The 22,103-nt window shown below is 47.9% G+C and overlaps 1 protein-coding gene and 1 long non-coding RNA gene across 4 annotated transcripts in view; one reads left to right on the plus strand and one right to left on the minus strand.

Annotated features, from left to right (window-relative positions):
* The window catches only part of ZBTB16 (zinc finger and BTB domain containing 16), a 190,500-nt gene that overhangs the window by 41,703 nt on the left and 126,694 nt on the right, over positions 1–22,103 (minus strand). The window lies entirely within an intron of this gene.
* On the plus strand, positions 9,022–20,217 carry LOC309637120. The gene is made up of 2 exons (XR_014250422.1): positions 9,022–16,333; positions 18,181–20,217. It is a non-coding gene; the product is annotated as an uncharacterized lncRNA (long non-coding RNA).

The following is a 22,103-nucleotide window of genomic DNA, read 5'->3' on the forward strand; positions in this document are numbered from 1 at the left end:
CAGTTTTAGCTATAATGGTTATCAGATATATACCCCAGGGAAAGTTGTTCATGTCTTCCTCATCTGGAAACAAGAATGTTCACCTTGAAAAGTTGATACAAGGACTAAACAAAGTGATGGAAGTTAAGCATTAGCACAGTGCCTGGCACTCAGCAAATTCTATAAGAATTCGGTAAATGCTGGTTTCTCCTCTCACGAACAAGAACCGGGTCTCACACCATTTTAGCGTCTTTCTCACAGTGGTGCCCCACCAGCGCAAATTAGCATTCACTAATTTAACTGGAATAGGAAAGAAGGGAATAGAAAGGAATTGGGATTTCTAAAGCAACTCCTGAGAAGACAATTCTTTGCATTGTATTTTTTAAAGTGGGCGTGAGAAGGACAAAATCAGGAATATGGCGACAGGAGTTTCATGTGACTCCCACAAATAACTACTCTAGGCAAATAATTTCTCTGCCTGGCTTTCCAGCGTTGTTCGATGAGCTGAGAGGCACACGCAGGGTGTCCCAGTAACGTCTCTCTTCGCTGTCCTGGGGCATCACCAGGTAAGTCACCTAGGTAAGACTTCGAGGGTTAAACACTCCCCTGCGGCAGGGAGGCCACAGCAGAGCAGCATGGTACATACAACGAGGTGTCCTGGCCTGTCCCAGCTCTGGGTGGCCCCTCTCACCACAGGTGGACGGAGAGAGACACTCCACTCAGGCCACTCCTGAGCTCAGCTCGGGGGAAAACTAACTGTTCAGAAGGACCTCCAGACCATCAGAGAGACAAGGACTCGGGGGAGGGATGCTGCTATTTTCTACCAAGCAGAGGACACAGAGCCCCTCTCTCTGTAGATTTGCAGGAAGCGGGCCACGGAGTCACTCTTTTGTGCCATGTGAGCACACACTGTCTATTCAGAGGCCGGGGCGTCCCTCCAGCCCAAGGAACCTAGGAGTGGCCCCCAAGTCTCAAATATCTAGGATTTAAAAGCAACAACAGAGAATTCCCTGGCGGTCCAGTGGTTAGGACTCCATGCTTAACACTTCCGGGGGCCCGGGTTCGATCCCTGGTCGGGGAACTAAGATCCCGCAAGCCGCGTGGTTTGGCCAAACAAACAGATAAATAATAAAAGCAACAAGAGTAACATCACGTTATCTTTACTTGGCATCCGAAACTTCGAGAAGCAACTCCACGTGCTACAAGGAGTAGCAGAAGGAGGGCCAGAAGAACGGAGCCCAATACCAGACCCTACAACCAACCAGCTACGTGACTCTGAGTAAGTCTTTCCACCTGCTGAGGCTCCGTTTCCTCACCTGAAACAGGGGAACATGGCAGCAGAGGGACTGAAGTCCCTTTCTAGGTTTTTACAGCTATGCTACAGTTGAAGGACCACCTCTTTCCTTCCTGCTTGCCCAAGCTGGGGCCACACTTAGGCAGGGAGTGCAAGGAAACTCCAGTGACCCTTGAACGTGTCTGGGGACGGGGAGAGACACAACAAAACCCTTTCCTTTCTTTCTTTCTTTCTTTCTTTCTTTTTTTTTTTTTTTTTTCAAAGTCACTCCCAGCTTCTCGGGACACAAAAGTGTCTGTTAAGGTAAGTTAAACCTTCTCAAGATGAATTTTCCTGCTACTTTTAATTAAAAGTTCTTTAGAATTAAAAAGACACTATTCAGAAAAGGTTGAAAAAAAATTTCATTGACACTCCCCCCCCCACCCCCTCCCCCTTTTCCCAAGGCAAAGAAAAAGCTGTTTTGTGCACGGCTCCCCCAGTCCGCACTGTACAAAAGGAGGTGGATTGGCGGCAAGACACATGAGATGACCCTTTGACCCCAAACCGCTGACAAGTCCTCAATGGCATAAATACCAGATAATCAATCACATGCCAGGAGGGCGAGTCCCCCTGCCCTCGCCCCAGCGCCGGGGTTTATGAGAGATACACTGTAAATAGACACTGGCTTCTTAGAGAGGCCCCCTCGGCATTCCAGGGGCCGGCCATAATCCTGAACCGGGCCCGGCCAGATCCTTGACCATCTCGTTTTACAGCTTTCATCGCAAGCTTATAAAGCGCTTTTCCCTCCCAATCCCCCACTGAAAGTTGGACTTCTGGTATGAAATGAAGCCGGTCCTCACCCACCCCCACCCCCCATCTGAGAGGGGACTCTGAAAATAACCGCAAAGGAAGCTAGGTTAGAGGAGCCACAGATGGGGCAGGTCACCCATCAAACCCCAGTGTGCTGGGGACTGGGAGGGATGGGTGTGTGTGGCAGGAGCCATGCAGGGCCTGGGGAAGTGATGAAGAATCAGTACTAATACTGATGACAACAGGAATAGCAGTAGCTAATGTCTGTAAACACTTGGTGGGTGCACTGAGGTGCCATACACCATTCTAGGCTCTTCACGTGTATCTTATTATCTATCCTCAAAAATAACTCTAGGAGGTAGGCACTGTCATGAATGTGCCCATTTTATAGATGAGGAAGTGGAGCTCAGAGTTCAAATAAGTTGCCCATTTAGTGACTAAATGACAGGGAGGGATTTACACCCAGAGAAATGACTCAGGTTCAGATACCCGTTCTGCTCCAACCTCCAAGTCCATGGATTTCTGCCTGGAAGGGGGAAATGTTGGAAATCAAGCCTTTAGATCAACCAGTACTTCGAGATCATACAGCAGCTGGATGGAAAGAGGCATTAAAAAAGTTCTGACGAATGTGGGTCTAAAAATCAATAGATCATCTGAATGGTGTTCAATTTCCAAGATAGCCGAGAACTGGTTCCAGAGGAGAAAGAGTTTTTCAATCCAGCTCATAAATTCTGACCCCCACTGTAGCGCAAGATTCTCAGCTCTGCCCTTTAGCTCACCTTGGACCCCACGAGCTTGGACAGCCAGCGCCAGGCCCGGATGTCTCTAAGGCAACAACGGTCTTCTGAACCTTTGCTTTTGCACAGAGGGGTTTACCAAGGTCCTAAACCAGCCCCGGCAAACAGGGAGGTGGGGGGCAGGGAAAGGAAGACAGAGCCTCTTGGTGACTAATTTTGATAATGCTTTTGTGTCAGGGTCAAAGGTTAAATATGGCCACACTAATCCGCTTCTTCCAGAATTAAAGCACAGGGGAGATTTTTCTGTAGCTTAGCAAGAGGGCTTTTCTCATGGTTGGAGAAATGCTCCTGAGCAAGCCCACCAAATGGGGACGCCTGGCTGTTGGAGACATTCTTGCATTTACTTGGACAGAACATCCCAGGTTCTGGTCGCTCGGTCAGAGTTATTTATTATTAAGACCGAGGTGAAAGGAATGCAAAGTGGCACTTAAAAAATGTAACTGTCCCTCTGTCCAGCTCCACCCTCTTCTGAATAATGCTTCCTGAGATACCCAAGAAAGAAGAGGGGGAGAAAAACGGTGAGAATCACACATGCAAACTGCCAGCAAACTCTGGTTCTGAGAGAAACCGTAACAAGACACCAGACATTTGCTTCACAGGGAACCGAGCACTCCATTCATATTATTTCACTGAGGTTCACAGCAGCCCCGTTGGTAAGTGGGTTTTTTGGACCCCTTCCTACCAATGCAGAAGCTGAACGTCTAAAAGGGCAAGTGACTTGCCCAGAGTCTTGCTTCTAATAAGCAGCAACACCAGGGCTAGAAATAGTCTTTGTTGCTGTGACCGCAAGGAGACATACAGACAGGCACCCTTCCATGAAGAAATACGGGGCTCCCCAACAAACCAGAGACCCACAACAAAAGGCCAGAAGGAATTCGGGCCAGAAACATGTCTCCTGGATGCATTTACTCGAAGCTGCCCCCCCCCCAGGGAGGGGGTACCACTGAACTGGCAGGTGAGAGAGGAACGTACGTGGACGCAACCTGGGGGGCTGCCTGGAAGTGGCGGCTGCCGTGGAGGTGTCCCCTCTGTTCCTCCCACTCTGACCGGGAGCTCATTTCCCTCCTCCTTCACTGTCCCCTTCCCGGCTGGGGGAGCAGTCACCACCCTAAGGCAGAGAGGGGAGCTCCCAAGGGAAGCAATGGCCCTGCAAGAAATGACCGTGCAAGTGTCAACAACCTGCTGCTTCCCAGAGCCTCGGGGTCAGAGGCCAGGACGGAGCACAATGGCTTTCTCGAGCTGAAGGGTCCAGGGAGAGGGGCCTCTGCGGGGTCCCGGAAGGCGGCGGCTCTGAATCCAGCCACCGGGGTCTCCTGCCTTGCCCTTTTATATCCTTCTTTCCTCCACAAATGCCAGACACCACCAACCTCAGAGACAGGAGACCAAGAAAGGAAGGGGATTAGTAAAGCCTGCGTCTGCAAGCCTACACACGAAGGTTTATGCTATGAGACGCGGCGAGCAACACAGGTGCCAACCCCACAAGGTAAATTTACCCTAAAGCAGGATGAGAAGGAAACTGTCTGAGCATCTCCTCCTGCCTCCAAGCCTTCCCTGCCCTCTGCCCTCATCAGAGCTGGACACCTGCCCTCCTGCGCTCCTAGGAATGCCTGTCACAGCCCTCCTCTTGCCTGCAAGCTCCTGGGGGGTAGGTGAGGCGGCCTATCCTCGGATGCTGGCACCCATGCCCGTGTTTGGTGCTCCAATCACATGGGATGAATGAGGAAGAAATGACAGAGTTAAGGTTCCTTCTGGAACTTTCTCCACACTAGAGATTATGGATCTGGGATGGCTTGCACGTGGAATCTGTCTCATTGACCCATTCAGATCATATTTAGTCAAAAATCCTAGGATACCTCTCCCTCTAACTTCTGCCCATCGTGTTACACTGAATACTTAAATCACTGGATGGACCAGCCTTCTTCCCTCATTATTTTCTCTGTAATTCAAAATATATGATAATAGTATTTGACGTGCTTTCATACAGTATTCACGCACGTGCAAGGCAGAGCACGGCAGGTGCAAAAGAGGAAGCCAGGGAAGGAAAAGGTCAGGAAGAGCTGGCGGGGGGTAGGATTTGGTGCAGCGGGCACAGACTGGGTATCCGAAGGGCAGAAACCATAGCCCCCAAGGGTCTCAAGAGATGTCACAATTATAACAGTACCTTAAATGTGAACTGTGCCTTTCACCTTACAAGGACGTCACTTCTTCCTAAGATCATTCTGGGCCTCACACCCCTCTTTGAGGTAAATGGGGCAAGTATGGAGTTCTCATTCTTCAGGTAAGGAATCTGAGACCTGCAGAGGTTGAGTGACTTGTCCAAGGCCATACAGTTGGCAAGCAAAGAGCAGAAACATGAATTCAGACAAGAACAGATTCCCCTTTCCTGCTTCTAACCAGGAAGCTCCCTTCACTGCTTTTGGTTAACCATACAACGAATATTTATTGAGTCAAAGCGTCCAGGGACCCAAAGATGGTTCAGACGCCCTGCCCCTAACACGTGGAGGCACAAGATGGCCAAATGCTACAAGTGGGGTAGGTCCGTGGTGCAGGAGATGAAAAGAAGGAGACACTTTCCACTGCTTGTCTGGGGGAAAGGTGTGACAGGGAAGGACACTGTCTCAGTCTGCTTGGGCTGCTATAGCAAAATGCTATGACTGAGCGGCTTAACCAACAGACATTTATTTCTCACAGTTCTGGAAGCTGGAAGTCCGAGATCAGCATGCTGGCATGGCTGGATTTCTGGTGAGCGCTCTCCCTGGCTTGCAGGTGGTCGCCTTCTATCTGTGTCCTCACAGAGCAGGAGGGAGAGAGCTCTAGTCTCTTCCTCCTCTTATAAGGATACCAATCCCATTACGGGGGCTCCATCCTCATGACCTCATTTAAACCTGCCCAAGGCTCCTCCTCCAAATACCATCACATTGGAGGTTAGGCCTTCAACATAAGAATCGGGGTGGGGAGCGGGAAGTGGGGGGCAGACAGAAACATTTACATAACATAAACAATGGAGCTGAGAAGAAATGGTCTAGGCAGACAAGACACAAAGTCTGGGATTTAGGGGAAGATACATGGAGAAGAAAACCAGCAAGGAGAGAATAGGAAATTATAAGTGACTCAGGATGAACACACTGCAGGTGGTGGCATGAGATGGCCTGATACTGATTGGAGGCACTTTCTGGGCCAAGCAGTGGAGTCTGATCTTATCACATCCAGAAGTTCTCAACCTTGGTTTTACATGTGAATATCCTGGGGAGCTTTAGAAAACATCCATGCCTGGGCCCCATGCCGGAGATTCTGATTCAGCTGGTTTGGGATGGGAGCCCTTTCTTGCTATTTTTTTAAAAAGCTCCTCCAAATGATTTTCATGTGTAGCTGGTGTAAGACAATGAGGATCTTCTGAAGGATAAGCATGGGAGAGGCAACACTGGGTGTGCATTTCAGATGCCAGAGCCATCCTTCCCTGAGATATAGTGCATGAGGCCAAGCCCTAAACCCAGGCTGGATCCACCAACTTCTCACCTATCCTCCACTGCCACCTCTATCTGACAGAACTGGGTCAGGGATCTGGAGACAATGGGGCTCTGCATGTCACCATCCGGGTCTTAAATGATAAACCTATCACCTGGTGTCCTTTCCCAGAGTCAGCTGTCTTCAGACCAGCGAGCTGCAGTCTAATCACGTGCTCCTGGGCGATCAGGCAGAGAAGGGATGTAACATGGAGGATATTGTGTGCAGGAACTACGGGTTTCTGGCTGCAGCAGACAGGATTTCAGGTAGACGTTGGGATGAGAGATACTCCCATCGCCACCCCTGGATCCCCACGGTAGGTATCTTATTCAAGTGCCTTGTAATCATTCATTACCTTTTAAGATACACCTATGTTTTCCTCTCTAGCAATGGTTAGCTTTCTGAAGGTAGGATTCAGGTCTGATTTTTCTATTTTGCAAAAAGCTCTTAGAACACTAGCGCTGGCAGGCGAGTGAGGTCTGAGGAAGTCCAGGGCATCTGCCCCGTGCTTGCTCTTCTCAGACCTTCAGACACCCTGGCAGCTCTCAGTGCAGATCCTGACAAATGGATAACCAACGAAGGCCACGTGGACAGAATCTCCTACTCTGGAGACTTCCAGGAAAAGGGAAGAGGATTATTTTCTGGAGATGGCAGAGTTGTAGATATCCTGGGGCACAGGAGGAGTGGTCCAAGACCAGGATTCCTGGGGTTCTAGCCCACAATATGTCTCTCTAACTTGCTGTGTGATCCTGAGCAAATCACTGAACCTCTCTGAGGCTCAGGATCTCCCTCCTTAATGCCTCTTGCCCCAGTTCTGAAGACTACAAATGTTAGAATCGAGACCTTGAATTAGCCTCTTCCAATTTGAATACCCCCAAACTGGGCCTAATATATGTCAATGGTGATTCCAAGGTTCTATTTTGGAAGGTGGGGCTGTAACACTATGACTCACGGTTGGATGAGGCCAAGTCCTCTTTCTGAGCAGCAGCCAGGCCCCCTTCCAACATCCGGGAGCTCAAGATGGGGAGCCCAGACAGCACCCCAGGACAGGGAGCCTGGTGAGGGCAGTGGCCAAGACCCCGCCTTCCAGACAACCTCTCTGGAGACAGGGGATCCCAAGTCATTTCAGAACAGAGAAACACTTGGTGCTCCTTCATTTGTCATAAACCTCAAGTGTGTTTCCCAGAGGAGAGAAGTCAGAGCGACTCCAGGGCCCAAGGGGCAGCTTTCAGATGCAAAGTCTCCCCCTTTTCAATTCCTGTAACTAAAATGAATATGGAAAAGATAATTACCTTTAAAACATACTTAATACTTGAACACATTATCTCCACCTGCAGAAAAAGAATGTTATCTGATGGGATCTTCCCCATAAGCTTAATCAAATTGCTATCTTAAAACTCTCTGGAGTCCTGTGAAACAGTAATAGAAAATCCGAGGCTGAGGCTGGAAGCATTTTATATTTGTTTGGTTGAGGGGAATGTGCATCCCATCTGACAATGGGCACTTAGAGACAAAGTCATTTCCAATCTGTAATGGATCTTTCTCCTAGTGGGGGCAGGGAACATTTCATCTGACCCAAACCTGCAATCCCTCCGTTAGGTAACTTTTCCTAATGCTCAGAGAAGGAAATGCCAAAAGAAAAGCCTTTTTCCTAACACCTGTTTGGGGCTCTTCTTTGGTAGGAAATCTTCTCTAGTTAGGCCTGGGACACTTAACGTATGGAGGTGCTTAATTACCTTGCTACTTCACTCTGGGCTTTAACTTGGCAAATAAATCGATGCCTAGATTTTCTTTGGTCTGCCCAGCCCCCAGGCAGTGCCATCCGTTAAGTTAGTAGAGAAGGTAAATTACCTGCCCAGATCCTGCCCAGGGCGACTGGCCATTTGCAAGGCTGGAGAAAACCAAAGGCAAACAGCTTCTAAGAAGATCAAATGTGAGGACTGGCTATGTTCCCAGCATCTCAAGCTTGCCTGGAATGGCCAAGTAAACAGCTGCTGCAGAAGTGCCTGGCCAGCCCAGTTCATCTTGTTGACAGAAGACGCGATAGGTAAGAGGTGATAACGTGCTGCATCTTTGTTAGACACTTCTCCCGCCAGCAGCCCCCGGAAGCTCCTTCATGTATGGGGGCTGGCTCCCCACCCCCACTGCCAAAGCATGGAGGGCAAAGGGGGCATCCCAGTGCACAAAGTAAGGCACATCAGGGCTTACAGAAAAACATGGGGGTAGGGGAGAATACTAGAGAAGTATTACAATAATCATCAAGATGCAGGTTTGTTGGCATGCAAGCAATGGATTACAAAATGGCATGCATTGCATATTATTGCCCCAATGTTGTTTAAAACAAAACAGAAAAAGACGGTGGGACTACAGGAGACACATTTCTTTTGTGTACATGTATCTTCTAATTTCCCCATACGGAGCACATATATTACTTGTGTGATTCTTTTCTTAAAACAGGCTGCCTGGGTCCATGCTATCCATGTCCTGTCTTTGGTCAGAGTGACTCCTCCCAGGCATGAGAAGGTCTGGCTGTTGTTCTGGAGGTCTGCAACTCCCAGTCTCCTCCTGACTACGGATGTCAGATTCACATCCTTCACCTGTCGAGGGTCCTGACCTGATTCTTTCTTTCTTCCTTCCTTCCCGGTTCTGAAAATGGAGGCACGAGGGGAGGGGATCTCTGAGCTGCCTTCTGTGAACAGAATGATTCCAAAGGCACCACAGCCTCTTGCATTGTCTGAACGGTCACTATTCTGCAAACTGCTACTTATCTAGAAAATCCTGGGATGCAGCAGGTAAAGGGGATTGGGCTGAGTCTGTAAAACACAACAACAGACCTGGAAGTTGCTTTTCATTTTAGTGGAGATATAATTCATAAAGCATGAAACACACCCTTATAAAATACACAATCCAATGGTTTTTAATGTACTCAGAAAGTTGTACAACCATCATGAACACTAACTGCAGAACATTTTCATCACCCCAAAAAAGAAACTCCATACCCATTAGCTGTCACTCTCCATTTTCCCCTCCGCTCAGCCTCTAGCAACTACTAATCAGCTGTTTCTGTAGATTTGCCTATTCTGAACATTTTGCATAAATGGAATCATACAATATGTAGCCTTTCGTGCCTGGCTTCTTTCATGTCGGTTTCAACATTCATCCATGGTGTAGCATGTAAGTGCACTTCATTCCTTTTTATGGGTGGGTAATATTCTGTCATGCAAATATACCACATTTTGCCTACCCATTCATCAGCTGATGGACAGTTGGGTTCCAGTTTCTATTTTATGGCTGTTTTAAATAATGCTGCTATGAACATTGTACAAGTTTTTGTGTGGATGGGTGTTTTCAGTTCTCCTGGGCTGGAAGCTGCTTTTTAAAAGTATTGATAAATTCTCATTATTAGCTTGTCATTTGTCTCCCTCACATATCAAAAAACAAAAAAAAAAAAGTACAGGATATTTAAAAGATGGTTTGAAAAATCTGAGACTTTCAACTACTTGGGTTCCAAGAAACTGACAGCTGTGGGTCCGTGTTGATCCCCAATCCCACACACGTACTTTTATTGCAACTCCTCTGCCCCTGCACCCCAGGGGCCATGGCGCTGCCATCTTTACCCCATGGGCTCCACCAGCCCTGCTCATCCTCTAAGCAAAAATCTGTGCTGTAGCATATGAAATATTTAAGCTGTTTTTCTAAATATGTACATTATTTAGCCTACAGTCAATAAAATATTTACATTGTTTGTCCCTCCCACCCCCAAATATCTGCATTATTTACAGTACAATCAGGGAAACATTAACCCTTGTTTATTGATTGACTGATTGATTGCTGTGTTGGGTCTTCGTTGCCACACGTGGGCTTTCTCTAGTTGCGGCAAGCAGGGGCTACTCTTTGTTGCAGTGCGCGTAACCCTTGTTTTTTTTTTGTTTTTAATTAATTTATTTATTTTTAGCTGTGCTGGGTCTTCGTTTCTGTGCGAGGGCTTTCTCTAGTTGCGGCGAGCGGGGGCCACTCTTCATTGCGGTGCGCGGGCCTCTCACTATCGCGGCCTCTCTTGTTGCGGAGCACAGGCTCCAGACGCGCAGGCTCAGTAGTTGTGGCTCACGGGCCCTGTTGCTCCGCGGCATGTGGGATCCTCCCAGACCAGGGCTCGAACCCGTGTCCCCTGCATTGGCAGGCAGACTCTCAACCACTGCGCCACCAGGGAAGCCCCTAACCCTTGTTTTTTGACTTGTGCATTTTCCCCTATTTCCAGAGTCACTGGGTGTGCACAGCCATGAGAAGAGGCAATAGTGGGTTCTCTTGCCCAAGTCACAGAGCACGCCCTGTGGATGCAGGAGCTAACATGGTGTCCAAAGCCAGATGGATAGAACTGGTCACACCTGTCACCCCCATGGGACCAGAGGGCATATACCATAGAATTTCCGGGGGGCAGTTCTGGATGCCAAGCTCAGTGGCCCACTAGTGTTGACATTTAGCTGCTCCCGGAATCTCCCCTCTGAGGAACGGGAGTTCATTCCTACTGATCCCTGGCCTGGGTCACCCCTCCAGGTGTGACCTCAGTCCTCACTTAGGTGTGATGAAAATCTCTCCTGCTACCCACTTCCTGTGCCAGGCCCTTGTAAACAGAGACAGTGGTTGTGACCCGTGAGCGCTGGCACAAGCCTCCCAGGGTACCGAGCTCTCCATCTGGCAGTTACCTGTCTTAACAGTGGGAGACTGAGGCGCCTACCAGCATAGCTGAGATATTAACGTCCTATATCTTCCTCAAAACCCATTTACTTGCACTTGTAGCCTTTTATTTTTAGAAATCCTCCTCCATGGAAAGAATGAGGCTCAAAGGTAATATTTTTATTATTTATAATGTGACCTTAATTTTAAAAATTATATAAGTAATACATGCCAATAAATAATTATTATTATATAACAATAAAGAAAATAAATACTAATTATTATTATTCAGAAATAGATAAAGCAGAAAGTAAAACCTGCCTTGCTCTGTAATCCCATTCTCTAAAGACAATCACTGTTAATAGGTATAGAGCCTTATAGAATCTTACAGGATGGCTTCTGTATTTTATATTAAAGAAGATCACACTATACAGCCTTTTTCCCTAACTACCTTTTATCACACAAAACATCGTGGACATCTTTCCATGCAGGTACCATAATTAACAGAGTCCTTACCTTTGGACATGTAGGTTGTTCTCAATGCTTTGTAATTACATATAATGTTGCAATCAGCATCTCTAAGGGAAGCTAAAAAAATTGATCTTTGGTGCATGAAGGCCAAAGCTGGGCGTGAAACACCGAGGGTCTCTGAGCATCTGTGGCGCTGTCACAGGGGTGGCCTGCCCTGGGGTTGCCGGCCCAGCTCTACAGCACACCCCTCCTTACTCAGACACCTCCGATGAAATGTCAAGGGTGTGAAATCAACTCTCTCATCTCTTGGTTGTTTAACTCAGGAGAGATTTTCTCTTCCTCCTCCTCCTTCCCTCCTACCCCCCTTAGTACCTCTACTTACCCTGCTTCTGTTTTGAATCTCTAAAATAATGTGACAAGTTAATGATGGTACAATTATCTAAATGTTTAACAGACATGTTATCTAAGTGAGTCGGATTGAGATTCCATCCCGCTGACAATAAACATCAATGGTGGAGCAGAAAGCGATAGGCAAATTATAGCAAACCCTGCAATTTCAATGCTATTAAATTTGGAGGAATAACAGCCTTGAGGCCTGTAAACTCTGAATAAAATAGGCCCTTGTGTTTGTCCAACTATTAAATCAAAATGCTACCAACATCCTAGAAAAAACAAGGCGATTTATGGCTTTTCAAGTTTCAGTTACACATTGGTTTTTATTAACTCCTTTCTGTCATTGGGCAGCCATGGTGTCATGAGGGAGAAGGGAGCACAGCCAGAGAGGAAGGGGTAGGAGTTGAAAAGATAAAGGAGACACAGACGGGGGGTGGGGATGGGAGGGAGGAGAGGTGAGTGGGAACCCAGGGTTGGGGGCTGAAGCTGATCATGGGGGATCTGGCATGAGGACCACGTGAAAGGGAAGGGGTAACTCTGAACAGGAGGACGACAGGTGATCCCAAAGTCCCATCAGACTCACCACCGGGGCCCTGAACTTGAATCCCAGTCCTTCCACTGAACGAGTCATGTTACTTAAACCTCTCTGAGCCGGCGACTCCTCAGCAGTGATACAGGCAGTGAACCTGCCTCTTAGCGGGGTGATGCTGGCTCTATCAGATAATGTATAAAAGCACCAGTGCCGGCACAGTCCAAGTTCTGAACAACAGTCCTCAAAGATCAAAACACTATCACATTTGGTCTGAAAATTTTAAATAATTTATCACCATTGTTCAAAAAATTAGATGTACATGATAGAAAGATAAACAGACAGAAAGATGATAGAGATATTGCTTTATTTTTCTCTTTAGGGTGTGTGTGTGTGTGTGTGTGTGTGTGTGTGTGAAAAAGAGAAAAATAAAACAGATATGGAAAAATGTTAATTGGCAAATCTAGGTGAAGGATATATATGGGAATTTCTTTTAGTAATCTGTAATTTTTCTGTATATTTGAAATTTTCAATTAAAAATATCATCATGATTTAAAAAAAGATCAAAACACTATCATTCCCCTCAAACTTCTGGAATAGTTTTTAAAAGGCAAAAGATCTTCACCTTTAATCTCTTCTTCACACACAGTTTGCATTTAATTTTTTATTGAATAAGCATCTAAATAAAATGAAAGAAATGCTTGCTAACTGGTGAGAGACAGAAACTGTAAACGTCCAAAGATCATATTAATCATAGTTTACAAATATGTTAAAGTTGAGAAAAATGTAGACCATCCAGACAAGATTGGAATCTCAGGCTGTGCTTGCAACCGTGGAACCCCTCAAACAGCAATTTTTCTTACCTAATTCCCACTCCCCACATTTGAGAGAGGCAGAGAAACAAAGCAATTTGTCCCATGTCATAAAGCAAGCCTGTGACAGAGCCAGGATAAGAACTCAGTTCTCCTTTCTCCTAATTCATTATTGTTTTTCCAAATACCACGCGGCTGTCACACAATAACGTTCATCATTTCCACTACGATGGGAGGTTGGTGAAGGCGGGGACCAGTCCTGTTCGCTGCTGTATCCCTATTCCAGGACCCAGCATCAATGTCCAGCACAAAGCAGATGCTCAAGATGTCTATTGAGTGAATGAGCTTCAACCTTTTCTAACCCCAAATCAACCTCGGGTCAACTTTCCTCTCCAATCCCAAGAGAGCCAAACCTCTCAAAGCAGCAATGCTTCCCATAAAAAGCACTGGGGTGACGGATGGGCAGAGCACAGAGGATCTGTAGCGCACTGAAACTCTTCTGTATGATACGATGGTGGGTGCACATCACTATACATTTATCAAAGCCCAGAGAATTTACAACAAGAATGACCCGTTAACATAAACTTTGCGTGATAATGATGTGTCAATGTAGTTTCATCAGTTGTAACAAATACGCCACTCTGATGGGGGATGTTCACAGTGGGGGAGTTGGGGTGGGGTGGGGAGCAGAGGGTACATGGGAGTCTCTCTACTTTCCACTCAATTTTGCTGTAAATCTAAAATCACTCAAAAAAAAAAAAAAAACAACCCAACAAAATTTATTAATTAAAAAGAAGCACTGGGGGTCCATCCAGAAGGAGCCCAGAGGAACCCTGGGTGCCACTAGGGTGAACGGTGCAGAAGGATGGCTTGTCTGGGCCAGCAGGTGACAGCTGGGTTGTCCTTCCCTACGCCACAGCAAGCAGCTCCAACAGAGCCGAGAGCCCTGGGCTTGGAAAATAAAACTCTATATTAGGCATCAAACATGCCATTATAGTAACAGCATGAAATGAGGTCAAGAGTAAGTCTATGCTGGTGAATTGACTGTACAAACAGCAGCACATGACTCTCCCTCCCAAAGTGCCCATGACGTTCGGCAGCCGTTCCGAGCTCGGGCTTTCTCAGGTTCAATTCCCTGGCACGCCACGTGAAATGCTATACAAATCACCCCTGATATTTATAAAAGTCGAAAGCTATTACGTTTTCAATGGGGAGGTCACGCCAACCTAAGTGGAGTCCACGTGTCCATCCGATGACCCCCTGCCCTGCCCTGCTCATGCCCTCCAGCGTGGGCAGGGGTGTGAGGCTCGCTCTGCCTTTTTTCCACGTCAAGTTTTGGGTAGATGAAGTTCTTTCTTGTCCGCTGGCCCTTCTCCCTTTCCCTCCCCCGTCCTCTGCGGCTGGGCACCCAGAGGCTGCCCTTGGGAGGAGGAGCCAGAACAGTTGCTGGTTTTCCTACTGCTGGAGGACAGGGGCCAGCCACCCTGACGCGGCTCCTCCGTGCCCAGTGCCGCCCCTCGTGCCAGGCCCGGGACAGGAGGGGGGCAAGGCCGGCACCACCCCGAGGGAAGGAATGCTGCTCACCCTTTCAAGTCTCTGAACTGCCTGCCCATCTACCACCGAAAGTCCTGCAGACAAGGACTTCATTTTCTCCTCTGAAGTTCAGGGCCGGAGACTGTCCCCAAAGCTTTTTCCAAGCATCGTTAATGTACCAGGAGGGAGAGAGGGGCCAGTGCAAGCAGGTAGCCAGCCGACGCCATCAAGGCGGGGGTATAGCGCTGTGCGTTCAAAGGGGGGGTGGTTACTGAGCTGCAGTGCGTGTGTGTGTGTGTGTGTGTCTGAGTGTTTTCTCATTGCCTTCTCCTTCCAAAGCCACAACAGTGTGCCTCCTAGCCTCCTTCACACTGAAAAGGAGAGGGCCCTGGGGCAGGGTGCCCTCCAGCACCTGCTCCCTGCTATCAGGGGAGGGCAGGTCCCGCAGCACAGCTGCCCTTGACCACCAGGCATGTTAGCTGTTCCTGGACCGCAGGACCCTCCTGCAGCGGACACGGAGAGGCTGAGAACCAGCATTTGCATCTGCTTGAGTGGCTTCCTCTGTGACGCAGGAAGGTGGAAATGAAGCAATTTTTTCTAGGCCAGTGAAAGAAAGTCCTTATTTTGCAGTCAGAGTGGAGAGAACTTTGGACTGGAAGTAAGAACTCGTGGGTCCTAATTCTAGTTTGGCTTGTTTGTTCTTAACTGACCCCCTTTTTCAAATATGGGCTTCTGAGCCCTAGTTTCCTAGGCTGTTGAACGGGCAGAGTTGAGCCCCCGGGCTGCACGTTAGGTACAATGCCCAGGCCCACATGGGGAGGGAAGGCAGCAGTAAAACACGGGCTCTGGGGTGCAGGAGCCCGAGGCACACATTCTACCCACCCTGGACAGGCCGTCCTTAACCTGCCTCCGTTTTCTCTAGCAAAGAATAGGGAGGAAAAATGTCTATGTTTTAGGACTGTAATGAGGACTTAAAATTATATCTCCAAAGTATCTAATTGAGTAGAGCTATTATATTATCTGTACCCAAGGCAAATTTGCCCTACGTGTTCAGTTCTTCCATAACACTGTAGCCTTTAGGAAGGCAGGCACCAAGTTTTCTTCACCATTAGGCACTGGGTCCACAAAGCCCGTTGCACATAGAAGGTACTTTAAAACTTAGGGAATAAATGAATGAAGGAATGATGGGACAAACCAGCTGCATAGGCTATTCTGATCTGTAGCAAACCCAAGTCACTAACCTGGCTGATCTGGTGGGGCAGGGTGGGGGCTGGAGGAGAGAACGGAATTGCTTTGGGGCAAGTCTGGTGATCTAGTTCAACCTAGTGTCCTGGCCTCTAAGGCTTCCCTGAAGCTTCCTAGCCCCAGAACTCCTAAACCTAGGAATGACTTTAGCCTCTTTTCCTTACCAGGGCACTAAGAGGGGATAAGGAGGCATCACAGAGAAGGTCTTATTTATATTTCCAGAATACCCAGGTTCCTAATGGTAACAGACATGGGCCAGGACACCAGAAGGGGACTCAAGATTCCTCAGCCTTCAAGGGCACCAACCAACGAGGTATCCTCTAAGATGTGGCAGGGCATGTCCCTGCTGCTCCTGGAAGGGGGAACACCTGCTTCATGCTTTTTCCAGCTCTGTAGCTTGTCTGGCCTAGCTGTATACATCATTTGCTTAGATATTGGTAGAGGGTGGTCCCCCTGGGCAGCTTTGAGCATTCTAGCTAGGGCCTTAAATAAGATCTACCAAATCTGCTCTGTGAGATTATTCAACATGCAGAACTTCATTCTGCCCTCACCTCTCCCTACTGCACTTAGAGGGCTCCAGGGGCTGTTAGCTCTCTGGGCATGCTGGAAACGTCCTCTTGGCCGGAGGACAAGTCAGGGATCCTCAAAGATCCCATCACCTTGGAAAAGCAGCTGTACACCATTCCCATTCCTCCACCACCATTACCATCAACCTGGCCCTTCCCCTCTCCCCTACCTAGTCAGGGGAACGGGTACCCTCCAAGACCTCTGGTGAAGACCATGACGGTTCCGTGCTAGTAACCACCACCGCCATTTACTGAGAGTTTACTCCACGTAAGGCCTGTGCTCGGTGCTTTCCATGGGTCATGAAATTAAATCCTCACAATGTCCCGTGTACGATAGCATCATGGCCATCATGTTACCAAGGAGAAAGTGGAGGCTTGGGGAAGTGAAGCAACCTGCCCAAGCTCATAAAACGTGGAAGTGATGGGACTAGGATTTGAATCTAGACAGTCTGACACCAGATCCCAAGTTCTGGGTGTCACTATGCTCCGAATACCCTGAATGTCGCACTCAGACATCAGGCTCCAATGGTCCCTCTTCCCTGAAGCCTGTAAGACAAACCTGACCCATGCTATCAGGGCCCCAACTTGCCTAGTGAATAAAGCCCTCGGGAGGTCCTCCTCCCCACTCCCCTGCCTTTAGGCAGGTCCATCCTCGCCAAGTAGCCAACCGCACATCTGCCTTTCCTGCTTTTGGGGTTCTCATAGTGTCTCAGGCCTGGCCCCCAAACACTAGCATTGGCCTCATCTCCCCCATGCTCAGATCACACAGAGGCAGGCGCTCTGAGGTCCTTACATATGGATTAAAAGAGCTGTAGGTTCCTACAGCTCAACCCCAAGGCTGCACCATTGAGCTCTCCTCACTCCCTCCCCCACAGGGCACACTGCAGACTGTCCCAACCCCCTCACCTTCAGCTCAGCAGCTGTGGTATCTCCCCTGCCTTCTAATTAATGCCACCTGATCCCAGCCGTTGCCCCCCCAGGCCTGTTCAAATCCCAAACGGGGACGTACAGTGGCTTGGACAACATTATGATTTGTAAAACCCACTCCTAATTAGTTTGACTTTGAATGAAGAGGGTAATTATTTTTAAATTTATTAACTGCTGCCTGGCCGGAGAAGTTTCCAGATCAAATGACACAGAGAAGCTATTTCTGTTCAGTGATGCAGCAATTTATATTACTGATCGGTCATTAAAACCTCTGGCACAAAACCACTTGTGTTTCCTGAGCCAAGATAGTGTCCATGTGTCAGATTTCAAACCCGGAGTATAAATTAAGCCATTAATGGTATTTATCAGTTTATCTGGACTTTAAAGAACTACTTACTAATTTAAGACATTCCTGATATAGAACCCAAGTGGTGCAGTGGAAGTGTGTGTGTACACGTGCGTGGATGTGTGTTTTCTCACTTTTTATTTTACTGAACAGTGTAAAAAAATTCTGATGTGTAAATGAAGTACAAGCATCTTGGGGAGCTGCAGAGCTGTTAATTCCTCACTGCTCTGCAACCCAAACATTTTGGAAGCAGCAGTGTTTTGCAATATGTATTTGTCATAATATAAAAGGTGTAAAGCGACTCTGTTTATCTCCTCAAAGTCTTCGCTGTAGCAAAACAGAAAACTGAAGTGTGACAACGAAGCCTAAGCCCAACCCAACCATAAGTGTGTCCTCCCTGAGCACCAGCCGGAGCCCACCAAGATCCTGGAGGGAGGGCTTCCCTGGTGGCGCAGTGGTTAAGAATCCGCCTGCCAATGCAGGGGACATGGGTTCGAGCCCTGGTCCGGGAAGATCCCACATGCCGTGAAGCAACTAAGCACTTGCGCCACAGCTACTGAGCCTGCGCTCTAGAGCCCGTGAGCCACAACTACTGAAGCCCGTGCGCCTAGAGCCCGTGCTCCGCAACAAGAGAAGCCACCGCGATGAGAAGCCCGTGCACCACAACGAAGAGTAGCCCCGCTCGCCACAACTAGAGAAAAGCCCACGCTCAGCAGCAAAGACCCAATGCAGCCAAAAATAAATAAATAAATTTATATATTAAAAAAAAAAGATCCTGGAGGGAGGGCACAGGGAAGGGTCACACACACCAGGACAGAAATTCAGGGTAAGTGGGGTCGAAAGGATGAGACGTGAAGATGACGTTTGTCTGACGAAAACAGAATTGGAAATACTTTCTACTAAATTCGTTTTTCAGTGTCAAGAATACCTGTGAGGCACCCTGATCACTCATCTGATGCCATGCCACACACTAGCTCTGTGAATTCCGACATGGCGGGCGGCGTTGGGCATGGAACTCCCAGACCTGGTCTGTTTCAGGGAAATTGTATCCTATCTCCCAAGGGGGACATGGGCATCAGGGTGTTGAGGAGTCTTGGTTAAATGGGTCACAGGGATCCAAAAGAGCCCTGCCCAGGACAGGGTCATGACCTACACGATCTCTCCCTAAACCGTTCAGTCACACAACCCACAGACAACAGTAAGTCAATGTGCAGGCAGCTGGGGGCTGGTGGAAAGGGCACTGAAGTTAGAGTTGGATCAAGTTCCAGCTCTTCACTTCCTGGGGGGGGCTTCTAGGCCTCCATGTCCTCATCTGTTAAATGGGTATAACAGAGGAAAGTGTTTGATAAACAAAGGTATCAGAAATATAAGGTGCGGACTTCCCTGACGGTTCAGCGGTTAAGACTCCACGCTTCCGCTGCAGGGGGCACAGGTTTGATCCCTGGTCGGGGAACTAAGATCCTACATGCCACGTGGCGTGGCCAAAAAAAAAAATATATATATATATAAAGGTGGCATTACCATGACTTTACTCTCCCAGGGTCTTGATTGCTTTTCCTTTACAGAGTTCTCTCTCTGCCCTCCTGCTGGCTCTCCAACGATAGCTGGTACCCCACCGGCTTCTCCCAGTCCAATAACATTAGCATCACTTTCAGCATTCCTCATAACCAGGCCTCTCTCTTCCTCAGAGGCCCCCTGTCTTAGAATAGAGATGGCAACTAGATTTCAAGTTGTGTGCTTTCATTGATTATTAAAAGAGTCTAAGGATCTACCTGGGTTTTGCAGGAGACAGCACTATAGATGATAAACAGGCGTCAGAAGAGCTGCCTCGTTGCCAACCCAATGCTGAGGATAAGGCTGCTACTGCCTGTCTCCCCAGCCAAGGGCACCCTGCCCCACACCAGGGAGTGGCCGAAGTCCCTCACTGAGAGGGAGCTTGCCTTGAGCTCACAGCCAGGTGGGGAGGGGGCCTTTCTCAAAGCATCCACCTTGGTCTCGCCTCCACAATCCGGATTCAACTTGGAGATAAAGCAAAAGTAAGTCTGAATGGGCTGGGACCCACCTCTGTTACAGGAAGGATAGGCACTACAGTCCTTGGCAGGGGAGGAGACTTGAAGGTCAGAAAGGATGAGGAACAAGGTTATTTACCTGCTAGACAGTGGAGTCAGATGCCCCCTCCTCAGCTTCTGACTCAAACTCCAGGTTCTTTCCAATCCTACCTGAAACTAATATCCTTTTTTGCAAAGTGTTGATCACTTTCAAGTCCTCACTGACTTAATAAATCCTGGAAGGGCACTGGTCTTAAGATGCCTCCTGACTTTCAAAGCTGAATCAATACCAAACTCTAAAAACAGGTTGGACTATCATTAATTCCTCTGAATTGTACACTTTAAAATAGTTAAAATGGCAGATTTTATGTATATATCTTTTACAACCGTTTTAAAAATACACTAATATATCAAAAGCCATTGAACTGGATACTTTAAACAGGTGAACAGGATGTAAATTACATCTCAATAAAGTTGTTTGATAAAAACATACAGGGAGCACATCTGGGTTGCTCACCGCCATATCCCCAGTGGGTGCCAGGCACACAGAAGGTGCTCAATAAGTGTGTGGGGTCTGCTTGTGAACAATATCCCTATCTGCTCACCCAGCGGGGGACTCAGCCTCTCGCCCTGGCCCTGGCTGTGAGGGCAGCTTGCTCCCTTCTGCTGCAAATTTAATCTGGAGGGACAGAATTAAGCTGCTTGGCGAAGCTGGCTCAGATTTCAGTCTCCTCAGCCCCCCAGCTGGAATTCTCAGACTAGGATTGTTGGTTACGTATGTGGTCCAGCAATAAGAAACTGGCTGGGAGCCTGGGAGACCTACGTCCTCCCCTGGCTTTGAAGATGACCAGCTCTGGAACTCTGGGCAAAATCTTGCAAAGTTCCCTTCTCTAACAAAGCCAGGGGGTCACTGGCTGGAATGACAGCTCACCTAGAAAGTTCTCCTCCTAGTGCCACAGGCCAGGGCAGCACCAGCCCGAAGCCCTTGATACCAGGGCTAGGATGTATGTCTGCCACTCAGAAAGGCTGATTTTGTGAGGCAGAAGGACATGAAGATATTGACAATAACTGTAACAGCAGCAGCAGTTGACTGACCTTCCTTCTTCCCCTGCGGTCCCTGTGGTCGCTTAGTGGCTTGTCTCCACAGATGGCTGCCCCAGTTCCTCTTCCCCTATGTGTCTGTCATTCCCCCCCGAGAAGGGGGGTCTACTCTTCCATCCTTTGAATCTGGGGCTGTCCTGTGCCTGCTGAGAGCAATGAAATACGGCGGAAGTGATGCTATGTGCTTCCAGCCTAGATTTTAAGAGGGCTGGAAGCTTCTGCTTCCTGACTCCTGGGAGTCCTGAGCAGGCAGGTGAGAAGTCCAGGCTGCTGTGTTGTAGAGAGAGGCCATGGGGTGGACAGGAAGGCAGATATATGAACGAGGAAGCCATCGTGGACACCCAGCCCTATCGAGCCTGCAGACGCCTCCCGTCCCAGACACCATCCGACTGCAACCACGTGAGAGACCCCCAAGTGAAAAGTGCCCAGCTGAGCACAGTCAACTGCAGAACAGTCTGAGATAATAACACATCGTGGCTTTAATCTACTGTTGGAGTGGTTTCTTCTACAGCAACTGATAACTGAAACATTCCTATGGTCAGTTCTCAACACAGGAACCAGGGTGATATTTTAAACCCATAAATCAAGTCATGCCATCCTCCCATTCAACACCCTCCAATGGACTATATTCCCCCTTTTCTATAAATGTTTGTGTGTGCAGGTATATGCAGCTTTACTGAGACATAATTCATATACCATATAATACACAGTTCATGCTTTTAAAAATATAAAGTTAATAGTTTTTAATATATTCAGAGATGCATAATCATTACCACAGTCGATTTTAGAACAATTTCATCACCCCAAAAAGAAACCCCATACCTTGCAGTCACTCCCTATTTCCTCCCAAATCTCCCAGCCCCTGGCATTTACTAATTTACTTTCTATCTCTATAATTTGTCTATTCTGGATGTTTCATATAAGCAGAATCATACAATATGTGGCCTTTTGTGACTGGCTTCTTCCACTGAGCATGATGTTTTAAAGATTCATCCATGTTACAGAATGTGTCAATACTTCATTCCTTTTTATAGATGACTAATACTCCATTGTATGGATAAATTACATTTTGTTTATCCATTCATCAGTAGGTGG

The sequence above is a fragment of the Balaenoptera physalus genome (assembly GCF_965194825.1).
Source record: "Balaenoptera physalus genome assembly, chromosome: 10".
Taxonomy (NCBI): domain Eukaryota; kingdom Metazoa; phylum Chordata; class Mammalia; order Artiodactyla; family Balaenopteridae; genus Balaenoptera; species Balaenoptera physalus.